At 32.6% G+C, this 13,596-nt stretch overlaps 1 protein-coding gene across 3 annotated transcripts in view; it reads right to left on the bottom strand.

Moving 5' to 3' along the window:
• LOC118185156 (protein turtle-like) overlaps window positions 1-13,596 on the bottom strand; it is a 657,136-nt gene that overhangs the window by 207,033 nt on the left and 436,507 nt on the right. The window lies entirely within an intron of this gene.

Here is a 13,596-nt window from a genome sequence, read left to right as displayed (position 1 = left end):
ACAAGGAAAATTCACAGAAAATCATTAACAGTTAAAATAAAGCAAAAAAGTAATGAATTATAAATATGAACTTCTAACTCAAATAAATTAGTACAACAACGCTAACAACCCACGCTGAAGAGGCACTTAACAATGGATAAAACTTTGTATTAACTGAGAATTAGTTAAAAGAAAGCATGAATATGTCTATTGAGAGATTAATATTTAAAGGAAATTAGATAGCAGCACATCCCAATAAACTATACATTCCATGTGTCAAACAAGAACAAAATGTACAAAATGAAGCAAACATAGCACAAATTTTCTGGACGTCAGATATTAAATTTGGAAAACTCACGACAATGATTTGTAAAACTCTAAATTTGGAGCAACGAAATGATTAAAACTGAGAAAAGATGGTAACTCAATCAATTAAAGCTGTAAATCTGGCCTCACTGCTTCAAAATTTACGGTGAAAGATAAGGTAAAAATAACGATGTTGTATGAATGGTATTCAAATCTTAAAATCTGGATTCAAACTCAAAATGCCCTTTTTTTCAGGTCATCTTTATAACTCTCAACTTGTTTCCGTTTACTAAAGGTATTGAGTTTAAACTCGAGAAATGAAACAAGACGTTTTTGGCTAGCATATGCACAATGAAACAATGTCGTCTTTCAGCTGTCAAAATCGCTCGAAAACATATGCTGCACTATGTAAGTGCACTGAAATAAGTGCAATAAGCACTTATTTTCGTGTAATAAAGTACATGACAGTATTCAGATTGCATGTACTAAAGAAAATACCGAAATTTCCTGTGAGTAAGTCCTCGAGATTGAATAGCATATACAAACCCACACGATTATACCAAGCACAAGTTTCATACTCAATGCAGCTTTACACAGGGCATTTTGATGTTTAACGTAATATAGTAGAAAGGCAATATTGTTTCCACGATAGCTTTGATTAAAGAGTCTAAGCCATCTAGGATGTTTCCTCTTTATAGTATTAGGTACTGCATCTGCTGTAATATTACACATGTTTATTATAAGAAATATCGAAGTTAAAAGCCTTCCCAGTAATTCACGAAAAATGTCTCATCCCGTTGTGTCACATCCCTTTAACGACATCCCTTTAAAATGTCTTTAAATCCCTTTAAATTGCCATTCCTCTTTAAAATGTCACATTCGTTTAACGACCGCATGCATTCCAGTTCTTTCCTATTTTCAAAGCTCTCAACAACGCCTCTTATAAATAATACTAGTTGAACTGTATTATTTATATCCATGCTTTCATCCATAGCTATAGAACAGAATATTTGAACCAATATTTGAATCTGACTAGTATTTGAATTGTGATTTATACCTGGCCAATATTTGAACTGCGATATCAGATTCTATAAAAGGCTTCGGCTCTGGCAGTTTACGTTATTCGAGATAAGCTTACAGTCTCAAGATCCTTTCTCTTGTCTGAACATTACAAACTTGGAGCGTGCATTGGGAAACGTACTCCCCATCACTGTAAGGTTAATTACTTTTAGGTATATAGTGTAACATTGTGTATGTAGTTGCTTTTTGAATAATCTTTACTTTAAGACACAATAACACGCCGAACAAATACTAATTCAGAAGTCAAACAACAAAAATCAGCGTTATATTTACAAAATTTTCACAGGACTAGTTTCGATGGTTTTACCGAACCACCATCTTCAGCTGCAAAACCGCAAATGCGGTTCTTCTGAATTAATCTTTACTTTCTTTCAACAAATTTGCTGACCTGATTATTCTTTGCTATACTTTTACTTATAACACTATACGATTTACTAATTTCACCAGTATTCACAATAACACTATCTGTCCGCCATCTTTCCGTTCATCTATTCGGTATGTTAATGTTGCTTATGCTCACTTGTCTGACGTAGTTAGCACAAGCCCACGTAATTTCCCGTGGTAAGGTGTTTTAGAATACAGTGCGATTTAGTTTAGTTCCGCCCCCAAATTTGATGGAGAGCAACTCGGGGGGGGAATAAGTCCGAAGGCCTCCCACCCCTCTTCCCTTCCACCAAACCCATGGAGGTATAAAAGGAAGGAGTGGCCAACCGGCACTAGAAGTGAAGCACTGCTTCCAGGCTTCGGTCACCAGATGGGGTGTTCTTTGTTTACATTCAGAAGCTCGCTTGACAGTGTTCTGATAGTATTTCGACAGTTTCATACAAATCGAAAAAGGGCCTCTTTCGCATGAAAGAAACATTCATAGTGTGATGGATAATAGCAATTTGCATAGTTTAGTGACATTTACGCAAAAATCACATCTTGGTTATTTTTCGATAACTAACAACAGCGATTTTGATTATGAATTTGTTTTATAAAATTCTAAGCTGTGAACTACAAAAATATAGATTTTAACAAAAATTTTATGCTTAAAGAATGAAAATTACCTTACGGTACCTTTAAAATTGTATACGTCTTTGGATACCCTTGATAAAGTATTCGCTACTTTTATTTTATAATCCAAACGGCAAAATGTTTTATATAAGATAATTTTTTTTTCACATCTATATATTATTGTAACATGCACCTTTTAAATTTTTTTAGAGGAGAGGCTTTAGTGCTGCTCATTTTAAACTCATCGTTTTAATTTTATATATCTGAAAAATAATCACTTTGGGCTTACACGTTTTACTTATTTGGGTTAATTAAAAATAAAATTATCATCAAATGCTAAATCCGTCATTCAAATTATATTCATATATATTTTTCATGTAAAAATTTCGGGTGTATGCTAAATTAGTGTAAATTACTTTACTCGAAAAATATAGTGAATGGACAGAAATTAAAGATTTCCACATGCTGTAAATGAAAAATAGGAAATATGTATGGGTATTTATGCATGTGCTTGCAAAAAGCATGTATCTGCCTTTAACAAAATACATAAATATTCATTAAATTATTTATGAATGTATTTGAAATGAAGAATTTATTCATTTATAAACAACTGTGAAAGTTACTGTGAAGAAACCTAATTATTAAATGTATCTAATTTATAATGATTATAAATGTCATCTAAATATATATTAATATTGAATTGTAAATATAAATTGAAATCCTGTTGACAAATACGTTATAAAACTATTTAAGCAAGAATTGCTCGTACTGGAAAGCAATCTGTTAAAAGGTATTGTAAAGCAAATGCTATGAGATGCGCACTTAAGAAAGTAATAAAGAGTTTTGGAATATGTATTGTTGAAATGAAGGGTAAAAAAAATCTGATAAGTATAATTAAAAGAATTATTCTCCTTACATTTTGTAATAACTGAGTTACAAGTTTTAAATAATACTTAAAAAAAAAAAAAAAAAAAAAAAAAAACTTATTTTATTTCCTTTCAGAAATGTTCAGAGAAAGTTAAGTACTATTTAAGGTATTTCACTAATTTCTAATAATTCCTTAATTTAAAATGAACCGAATAGAGCATTAAGTATAAATTGACTTATATTTTTCGATTTAAAAGATGCCTCAGAAGCCAAAAAATCATGTCATATTTAAGAAAGTATTTTAGGAAGAAGCTCTATAAATAGAAAGAAATAATGTATAAATTTAATTTTAATAATACAATAAACTTTGATCTTAATTTTTGTACCTTAACCGAATAAAATTGAATTACCTTAATTTTTTTTTCTAATGTAATTAACGAAAACTTGTGAAAATATTTCATTCTAAACCATTCTGAGAAAACTGTCCTGTGAAAAGTATAGCATTTAATTCCGTTCAGAATGAAATGTTGTTTAATAATATATTGTTTTTATATATTTAGGACTCTGAAGTGTTGTAGAAAAAGAAAATATATACATTTATATGTATATTTACGACGTAATTACAAAATATTTACACCCGATCGCGTCAAAACCCATTGAACTTAATGGTAAATGACCCAATGTTTTATTCACCACGTAGGGATCGCCAGTGCTTCAGAGCAGGGTACGGGAGAAACCTGTTTAGAGCTACTCCATCTTACTTCCTACCTCCATGACCAAACCACACGAGAGCTTTCGGCTCGCCGCATATTTAGAGTGCCGCCATGCCGAACCAACACTATACATTTACAAACATCTATGCGTTCTCCGAGATTGGAACCAAGGCCCTTCGGCACGGCAAACAGTGACGCTAACGTCCCGGTTGGGTGGCTCGTTAAGTTGTGCTATCTGTTATCCTTTTTAATCAATATTTGCTATTATAAAGACTAAAGATAACTTTATTGTGAAACTAAAATTTTCACGTTCATTCAAAAAAAAAAAAAAAAAAAAAAAAAAAACTGAATACGTCCAAAGAAGGCGGTTTTTTAACGTTTTGTGTGTTACCTTTATTTATTAAATATGTTCTACGTACTCAAACCATATAATTCAGTTCAACAGCAATATCGCAAAATTATTTCAACATGAGCATATTTTTAGAATTTCCGACACAGAGTCTCGTGCGCTGGAGATAAAAATGTTTTTTCTTCCGTACAATGTTTCTATTGCTCGCTTTGACATCATTTAGTATTTTAATCAAAAATTTATTGAAGTGCTACGAAACATGAAATCGATAATAAAACAAACTTCAAATTCAAATTAGGGCTTCCACATGCCCATATTATATGGAAGATTACGTTATTCAAATTTCGATGGCTCTAGGTACCGTTTTTTTATTACAATGGGAGAAACATATATACATTCATGCAGATTCTTCATTATTTAATTTCTTTAACTATAATACCGAGCCATAATATTTGGTTGCAACAATTTCAAAAGTGATTAGCCGTCTATAGTTTTCAACGCAAAATGCCAAAACGAAATTAATACCTTTGGACGAAAAAAAAAAAAAAAAAAAAAAAAAAAAAAAAGCACTTTTGTTTCATTTAGGAATATTAGCAATAAATATCACTTTCTGGAAAATTTCAAGGAAAGTTACAAGTCGTGTTATATTTTTCTGTGTGCGTCTCCCAACAGATAGGCACTGGGCGGAGCTTAAAATGGTCAGTATAAGTGTTATTGAAATGAGATAGCATGTCTGTTCTTCATGAACTTGTTTTTCCCACACCGATCACGTGAAATCGCTCTTTGTTATGACACGAGCATGGTAACACAGAGAATAGTAACATAACAATATTTAATATATATTGTTCATTGTGACTTATGCCACATGTCTGGCAGTAACATCAGAACAAGCCCACGAAATGCATCGCTGCAAGAAGAGCAAGACTGCGCCTGCTGTTGGCATCATACTGGTAACTTTGAGAAGCATTACAAGTAACAATGCGACTTCGCTTATTTCCGGCCCCAATTTTGACGAAGAGCGCCCCGGAGGGGCAGGATCCGAGGGTCTCCCACGCCTCTTTCGCTACTCACAACCTTTCGAGAGAACTTTCGCCATATAGTTAGAGTGCCCCCGTGCAGGAAAGACCCTATACATTTACGCCATCCATGCCTTCTCTTCGGTACCGCAGGAGGCTTCCCTGACCACTATACCTTCTGGGCGGTATATTTAATATATGATATATACATTGTACAATAATATAGTAACTATAGATATAGTATAATAATAATTTTAATATATGAATATAATAATTAATATATATATTGCACAATAATATCGTAAATATATTTTATTTTTTAAATTTGTGGCCGAGTGAATAGAATGTTCAGGAGGCCGGAGCTGGGGCACCGAACGTAGTTTGCCCATCCGTGGCATAGATGCACTATCAAAGGCAAAAACACTTCATGAGTGACAATCATTTCCATGTTTGAAAATGTTGATAGAAATTCACTGCGTATCATTTCCTTTCCTTTTCTTTTTTTTTCGGGGGGGGGGGCGCAGGTGCGCAGGTGAAATTTATGTAAAAGAAAATGAAATATATTGAGTAATAAAATAAATATATCAAATATAATACTCCTCCAGTAATATTTGCTTTTATTATTAGTCTCTTGATTATTCGAACTGTATTTATCTGTTGTTACTTCTATGTTATTTTACGCATTCTCGTACTTAAGCTTCTAAAATGTTTTTACGGAAATCTGTTGCCCGAACCGAATTTTTAATGCACTATACATTGCAGGGATCGAAACAGTTTCTACTGTGTCTAATTACTTTGAGCTGCAAGATGTAGTTTAGCAAGCAAGAAATTTCATATGTCGGGTATTTAGGCTTATATTGGCATCTACATTAATCTTTGACATCTATGAGATAACACAGCTACATATCCTCTGAAAAAAGCATTATGTCATACTCTCTCATACCAGTCTTTCATTTATTTTTGTTGCTGCTGATATTGCTTCAGGGATAATTGATATAGGCCTATCTTAATATTTCTTCTTTCATATTGACATCTTTTTATTTTTCCCCTTACTCTCTGATTCGCAATGCGATTTCTAACATGGGATAGATACCTCCTGGGCAGTGAAATCACTGGAAAAAATTAAAACGTTTTACACAGTAATTTTCATACGTGAAACTCAGTAGCATTAGAGTAATGAATGTCATACAAATGCAGTTACAATACTTTGTCTACTTAAGAAATCTTTTGAATCTTTTTTTTTACGTCATCGATTAATATGAAGTAGTAAGATATGCAAACAAGTTAGCAACAATCTGAGAAAATATGCATATAAACCTGAAATCTGACTTTTATATCTGTAAAGCTCAGTCTACACGAGGTGATACACTTCCAAACAAGTTTTTTCGTATGCCTGCGAGGCCTACACCAATGTCAAATGATCGTTAAAAGAATTTTAACGATCATTTACTTCAAAACTCACCCAATGTTTTTGATCTTTTCTTCTAATATTGGTATTCTTAATTATTTTTCATGTAAATGCATATTCAATTAATGTAAATAATTCTAAGAAATAATTAAGAGGGTTCATTATTCAGAATGTTTCACAGTAAAGAATTCATAAATTTCATCCCGAGAAAATCTTCTTTGCGAAAAATAAAGTATCATTTACACATATTACTCTGCGAACTTATAAACTACTGAGTAATTCACGATTTAATTTCGTAAGAAATTCCGATCTTATCAGGTTGATAAAAATCTTCTAATTATTAACTTGCAACTCTCTTTATTCAAAGTGTCTTCCCGTTTATTAAAAAAAATGAAGAGGAAAATTATTAATTACTATCTTTTAATTAATACTAAAAATAAAATAATTAAAACGTGATTAAAATATTTTCTTAGGTTATTGTTCGTAGACGTTGAAATTCTTAAATATTTTGCAGCTCTTAAATTGTATCACGGAGATATAAAATGTATCACTTGCAAACAAGTTAGCAACAATCTGAGAAAATATGCATATAAACCTGAAATCTGACTTTTTTTGAAAAATAGACTATTTTTTGAAATCTTGCGAAGATAACTTGGTTAATACGGCATACGGTGCATGAATTAAATTTGTGTCTGAGATTTCTAAGCTTTTCTTCTTCTTCTATTTCTCCTTAAATTCATTAAATCGTGTCTCAATATTTCGCTTCTCATCTACTAGGACCGATCATTTTGATTCATTGCTATTTATCTCCTCATATAATTTATATCTTTCAGACTTCTGCAGCCTTCTCTGCTATTTTAAAAGTGGCTAAATCTTCTTAAGTTGTATTAGTTCCGCTTCCAATCTTTTTTTTTTTTTTTTTTTTTGCTTTTTTTCATCTTCTTTAGCTTGCAGAACTAATTCGTCTTGGCTAATTATGATTCCTCAACGTTTCGTTGAGAATCTTTCATTTGCGCTTTTAATTTTTTCAGTTTCCTCAGGGAATCTTCCTTAACTTTTTTCTCAATTTCTGAATGTTCTTCTATAGCCTTGTAATACCTGTCCTTATTTGAACGTTGTCCAAAAATGCAGTACGTTGCTTACGTTCATGTTCAAGCTCTACGGTTAAATCTTCAACTTCAGACTTCAGTTTACTTTTGATTTATTCAATCTGTCCTGGATTGTCTGAAGTTCATCTAATTTATGCTGAAAGATATCACCAAATTTAGAAAAGATCCTTTATTCTGCTCTTCTAATGGAGAAGCTGCATCAGCTTCTTCCTGTGTCGTTTTCGTATATTCGCTAACAGCACTGATGAGTGATAGTCGTCTTCTAGTGTTTTTTTTTTTTTTTTTTTTTTTTTCTTCTTCTACTTTCGCATCAATTTTTTCTGGCAAAGTTTCATCTAAGAAAAACCTGCTGTTTTCTAACATATTTATGGTGTTGCATCTTGAAATGATAATTCAGTTGTTAATTATTTAGAAGCTCCTATTAATTTAACACCATGTATTTAAATAGAAAATTAAGCTTGTTTCATACAACCACTTCCAGTTACTGTGCCAACAAATGGTAAGGTGTCATCAATAAAATGAATGTCAGTTTCAAAATTTGTATATTGAATTCTGAAGCAATCCGTGGAAAATGGTGTAGAGTGCACAACGCGATCACGAGTCCTGACAAGGATATAGAAGACGTTTGAAGCGCTGGGAGATTCGAATTTTTATGTGTGAACGCGTTCATTAGTAGCTTGACTGCCGGTTTCAACTAAAGATGGAGTTATGACATCAGAAGTAGTGATCTGCACTATCACAGAACGATGTTTAATTTGAGAATTATCTCTGGTTTTTGAGACAACGGAGTTTTTACATTACTTGGTTTCACTATACGAATAGACGATTTAAGGCCAAATGAAATGCAGAGAAGCATTTATGTTCTTTATGATAATGACTAGAGCTTTTATGATCTTTAGACTTAATGGTGGCAGACTACAGCAGATATTAATAGGCTTCCGAGAAGTTTTACTTTCCAAGTTACAAGAATTATTACGTATAGGTTTCAAATCTTCAGAAAATGTAGTCTGTTTAGAAGTTGGCACAAAGTTTTTCACATACCTTTATGTTATATTTAAACTATTCACTTCGAGTTTTATAACCAGATAATAAAATTTTACTAGAGGTTTCAGAAATACCGTTTATTGCATAATCAAAAATAGAAGAAATATCGATTTTACATTGGGAACCAATTTCTCTCATAGCAATAAAATAACCGAATAAGGGTTTGTTCGGTTTTAAACGTCTTTGAAGCATCATTTTATGCAAATCTCCAATAAATATTCTTTAAATGCAATAAAAGTTTTGACACTTTATAGAGAATTTATAAAAGTTTTAGCTGATAAGCGTTTTGTTTGAAATCATATTCTTGTGAAAATCATTCTTTCTATTCAGTTGAAATAATTCTTCTAGGTCATTTAAGGAAAATTCTCCCATCCCTCTTCCTCTACCATGAACTAATCTAATCATGAACACTGTCAGACGGTTTTATACATTCACATAAATCACGAAAAGTCATATTAAATACCCTATATTCGTTTAGCACCGATGCTATTTCATTCGCATTATTTAATTGAGCCGCCGAACCGGGATAGTGGTTAGCGATGCTGATTGCCGTACCTAAGGGCCCTAGTTTGAATCCGGAGAATGCATGGATATTTGTAAATGCATATTTTTGCATGGCATGGGGTATTCTAAATATGATTAGAGCCGAAAGTCCTCTCGAGAGGTTAGTGGTAGAGGAAGAGTGATGGGAGACCTACGGACCCGTCTCCCCGGGATGCTCTCCATCAAAATTGGGGACGGAAACTAAGCAAAGCCGTCCTGTCATCTGCATGATGCTCAAGCCTCTTGCCAAGGTCAGGCGCAATCTTACTCTCGTTGCCCCGATGAATTTCGTGGGCTTGTTCTAATGTTACTGTCACACAAGTGAGATAAGACACAACAAAAGCAACATTATTTATTTGATGTTTAGATAGAAAAATATCTGAGGCGGCAATGTGCGAGATCTGACTAGCTGATGCTAAAATGGAAAAATTTGTTGACTGCGTAGTTTGATGAGGAAAGGTTGTTGTTGTTGTTGTATTTTAATTATGGCAAAGCACACTAGGGCTATCTGCCTGAGGGGAGGGATGCTTTCGTGGAGGACTTTCTAAGGGAAACTGGCTCGTATACACGCTACACATGGGGAAAACCACGAAAACGCCCATGCAGCCAGACCGTTCGCGGGATTCGAACCTCGGACCGAACTATCAATGTTCAGCGACGATGAGGAAAGGATATAATGTTATTGCTTTGAGATTGCATCTTATCTTCGGAAGTTATTTATTCTTCTTAGTTCTCTAATTCGCTATTAGAAACAGAATCCGAAACTGTAGCTTCTAATAACAGATCGAAATAAGTCAAATCCATTCACGATTGTATCATAACAATCGTCAGCGAAATTGAACAACTCCAAATTCAGAACATCAAAAATAAAAATTATATCTGCAAAAGTGAAAATATTCAATAATCATTCCTTAGTTTCTGGAGTTTGAAAGGAATAATTCAGTCCAATGAATTCGCGAAGTCATTTGAAATTTGTACTGTCTCCATCCTCGCCAAACACAAATTTATGAACTAACTTAGCTGCTGTGGTCGAGGATGAGTTTAAAAAATCTAGCTATATGTGGTATATCATTTAGATTTGACATGCTCCCACTTTAAATATATTTAACCTTCCAGCAAGCGCGTAAGCGCAAAATTTACGACAGATTCAATTTTTAATGCACATTTTTTGCATATCGAACTGAGACGTCTGAAGGTCATTTCTATTCCTCCTTTCCACCCTTCCCCACATCATAGAATGTGCCAAAAGGAAGTCATTTGACTTTTTTTTTTTTAAACTGGGCTTTTGTGCTATGTGGCAGCTTTTTTATAAAAGTTACGGCACGCGCGTGGTCGTGTTTTAAATTTCGGGAAGTATTTTTTCTTAAATATTTTGTAATTTTGTGTTATTAATTGCAGTGTATTCTTTTAATTTAATACATTTGGCTCTGTAATTTTTATATCGGTTTTCATCACAAAAATATGTGCAACCAGCTGATTTAGCTCGGATTCTTCAAAAATTATCTGTTGCAAAAAAGGAACACAAGGAAACCTTTCGATGGGAGAACTATAGCGATTTCCATTCCTTATTTTCTTTTATTTTTATTTTTTAGAAATAAATAAAAACATTAAAGTTAGTTTAAAGTGAGTTTTTGTAACCAGTGAAAAGTAAATTTCCGTGCAGAAGTAAGTAATGCTAAACTTACTTTTTTTCCTACCAAGGTGTTTTCCTTTCTTATTGCTTATACTTGTCTTCGATGAATACTAAAATTAGCTTCGATTTTAAAATATAATTATTAAATAATGAATTTGAAATTTTCTATAATGAACTACATCATTGCTTTTCCATCTCACTTATATAAGAACTTGAAAATAATTTACTTATATTTGAATGTGATATCATTTGTATTTTGCAATAATGAGATTAATATTTTATTTCTTAGCAAATGTATTATCAATATTCACTCATTTCTGCCGTTTTTCGTGCCCAAAACGGTAAAATAACGGATGTCGTAAAAAATACGACACGCGCGTGCTCATGTAAAAAAATTGCCAAGCGCGCTTGCTGGAAAAGAACACAAAACAGGCATAAGAACCAATTTAAATGAAGAGCAAGTTAAATATTTCTTGGAGTACTTAGTTCGTTTACACAATAGTATCAAAATAATCCGTTTTCACAAAAAGTTTTGATTTAAGCACAGTAATTGTTTTAATTAAAAAAAATAGTTTGATTTCCTGTAAATTCAATTCAAAATATACGTACATTAATTTTCAGTACATTAATAATCAAGGTGATATAGTACTTGCAGGAGTTCGACCCCCCTGGAAAAATTCCTCTATAAAATTAGATAAATTAATATCCAATAATAACTACATTAAATAATCCTGATTTATTTACGTACAAGTTTTTGTTTATAGTAGCTTTGAGTGCTCTTATTTTTTTTTTTAATATCTGAATAATCAAATATTTATTTTGGCAGACTTATTGTTTGTTATGTACTCAATTTGATTCAAAAGACTGGAAACATCCCTCTATTTTATAAACCATTGTATTTATAAACCGGGATATAACTAACTAATTCTGCATGGTTGTTAGAAAAAATCGCTCGTTGGAAATGGAAAGATAAGTATCAACGCATATATTTTCATTAAATGTACTAATTAATAAAGCTTCTTACAGTAGTGAACCCAGCTATTAGAGCAGTCGTGTGTTGGTCTCAGAAACATCGGAATAATTTCGAAATATTCGGGAAGGGGGAATTGAATGTAAAGCATACGGGATACTTTATGATATCAAAAATTAATGTGACAAAATTATTACGCCTTGGAAATAAAAATTACTGGGCCAAATATAATTAAACAAATGCGATCAGTGGAAAAAGCATAGTATTAGAAGATCTAGGGCGAGATGCCTTGTCGTAAATTTGCATTACTTTGCACATATTTTAATTTTCATGTATGAATGTTTTCATAATTCATATGCGACTTTTTAATAAGTTTGATATCATTTTTATTTTATTTGCGTTTTTTTTTAATATTTACGTTATGCGCTACTATGTAAATAAAATAAATATAAAAATAAATTTTAGAAAACATATTGGTTTTGCCAATACTTAAAAAAATTACCATACACAAAATATGTAACTTGTATACAACAATTCATGTTCACTAATATTCACAAGGAGCCCCAAGTTATGTTTGCGGTCCTCATGGGGCTACGTTTCGATAAAGTTGAGAATCACTTCTTGGGTTTCACTTAGTTCAAGTAACTAATTATTCAAATTTTTGTTACCTTTTCTGAACTCCTCAACTTTCCCTCCCATTTCCTCGCCAGGATGCAAATTTAAAGTTAAGTAAAGTGAGTATTTCATCGGATGTATCTTGTAGTTTATTTAGAGCGTGCTTTTGCTAACTAGCGCACGTTACGAGTCTATCCTTGTTAACCGGAGCTGCTGATATACCTTTTTGGCTATTTAAATAAGTATCAGGCCTTGTAGGTTGTTGAGTCAACCCAGAATTCAATTGATTTCTAATCAAGCACCGAAAAACATTCAATCAGAAAAAGAACATCGTCGACTACCTCCACAGACAAGGACTCAATATGTGCCATTCTTAATCTTCAATCCTCTAATTCTTCAATAATTTCAGAGTGCCATTGTTATCCCACCAAACACACACTTTTAACGTGCCTTCAATCTTCATTCATATCTATGCCTTACCTCCATACCGTGTATCAGAGCTGATTTCAGTTGAGTGCGATACACTGAATTGGCATGAGCTATCTAGACTTATGGTTCAACTACCAAGTGTATCATACTGAACTGTGTGCCCTAACAACTGTTTGCACCACACTGTACTGACTCGTACTACTATATGGAGTGACTGACATTGCGAACTTTACTGTATCTGTTTATTGTATCTGATATTGTATCTTTATTGTATCTATTTATTATTACGAGCTTTATTATATCTTACCTACCTATGAACATTACCATCACCAAATGTAACAATATGCAGCGCTGTATATCCAAATGTATAATAACATATTTATGATTGCATATCACCTTTTTTAATATTCAATAAATACGGAAAGGTACCATTTTTATATTAAATACCATTTTTGCTCAATAGCCATGATATGGCGCCCCCTGTTCTTGTTCCTGTCCTGTCCTGTTGAGTCAACATAGTTAGCCTTAACTAGTTAGTC

Source organism: Stegodyphus dumicola, chromosome 3 (genome assembly GCF_044657685.1).
Source record: "Stegodyphus dumicola isolate Sdum_Otavi_A_Nest chromosome 3, ASM4465768v1".
Classification (NCBI taxonomy): domain Eukaryota; kingdom Metazoa; phylum Arthropoda; class Arachnida; order Araneae; family Eresidae; genus Stegodyphus; species Stegodyphus dumicola.
Note: the sequence above shows the minus strand (reverse complement) of the source record. Positions and strands in the feature narration are given on the sequence as shown.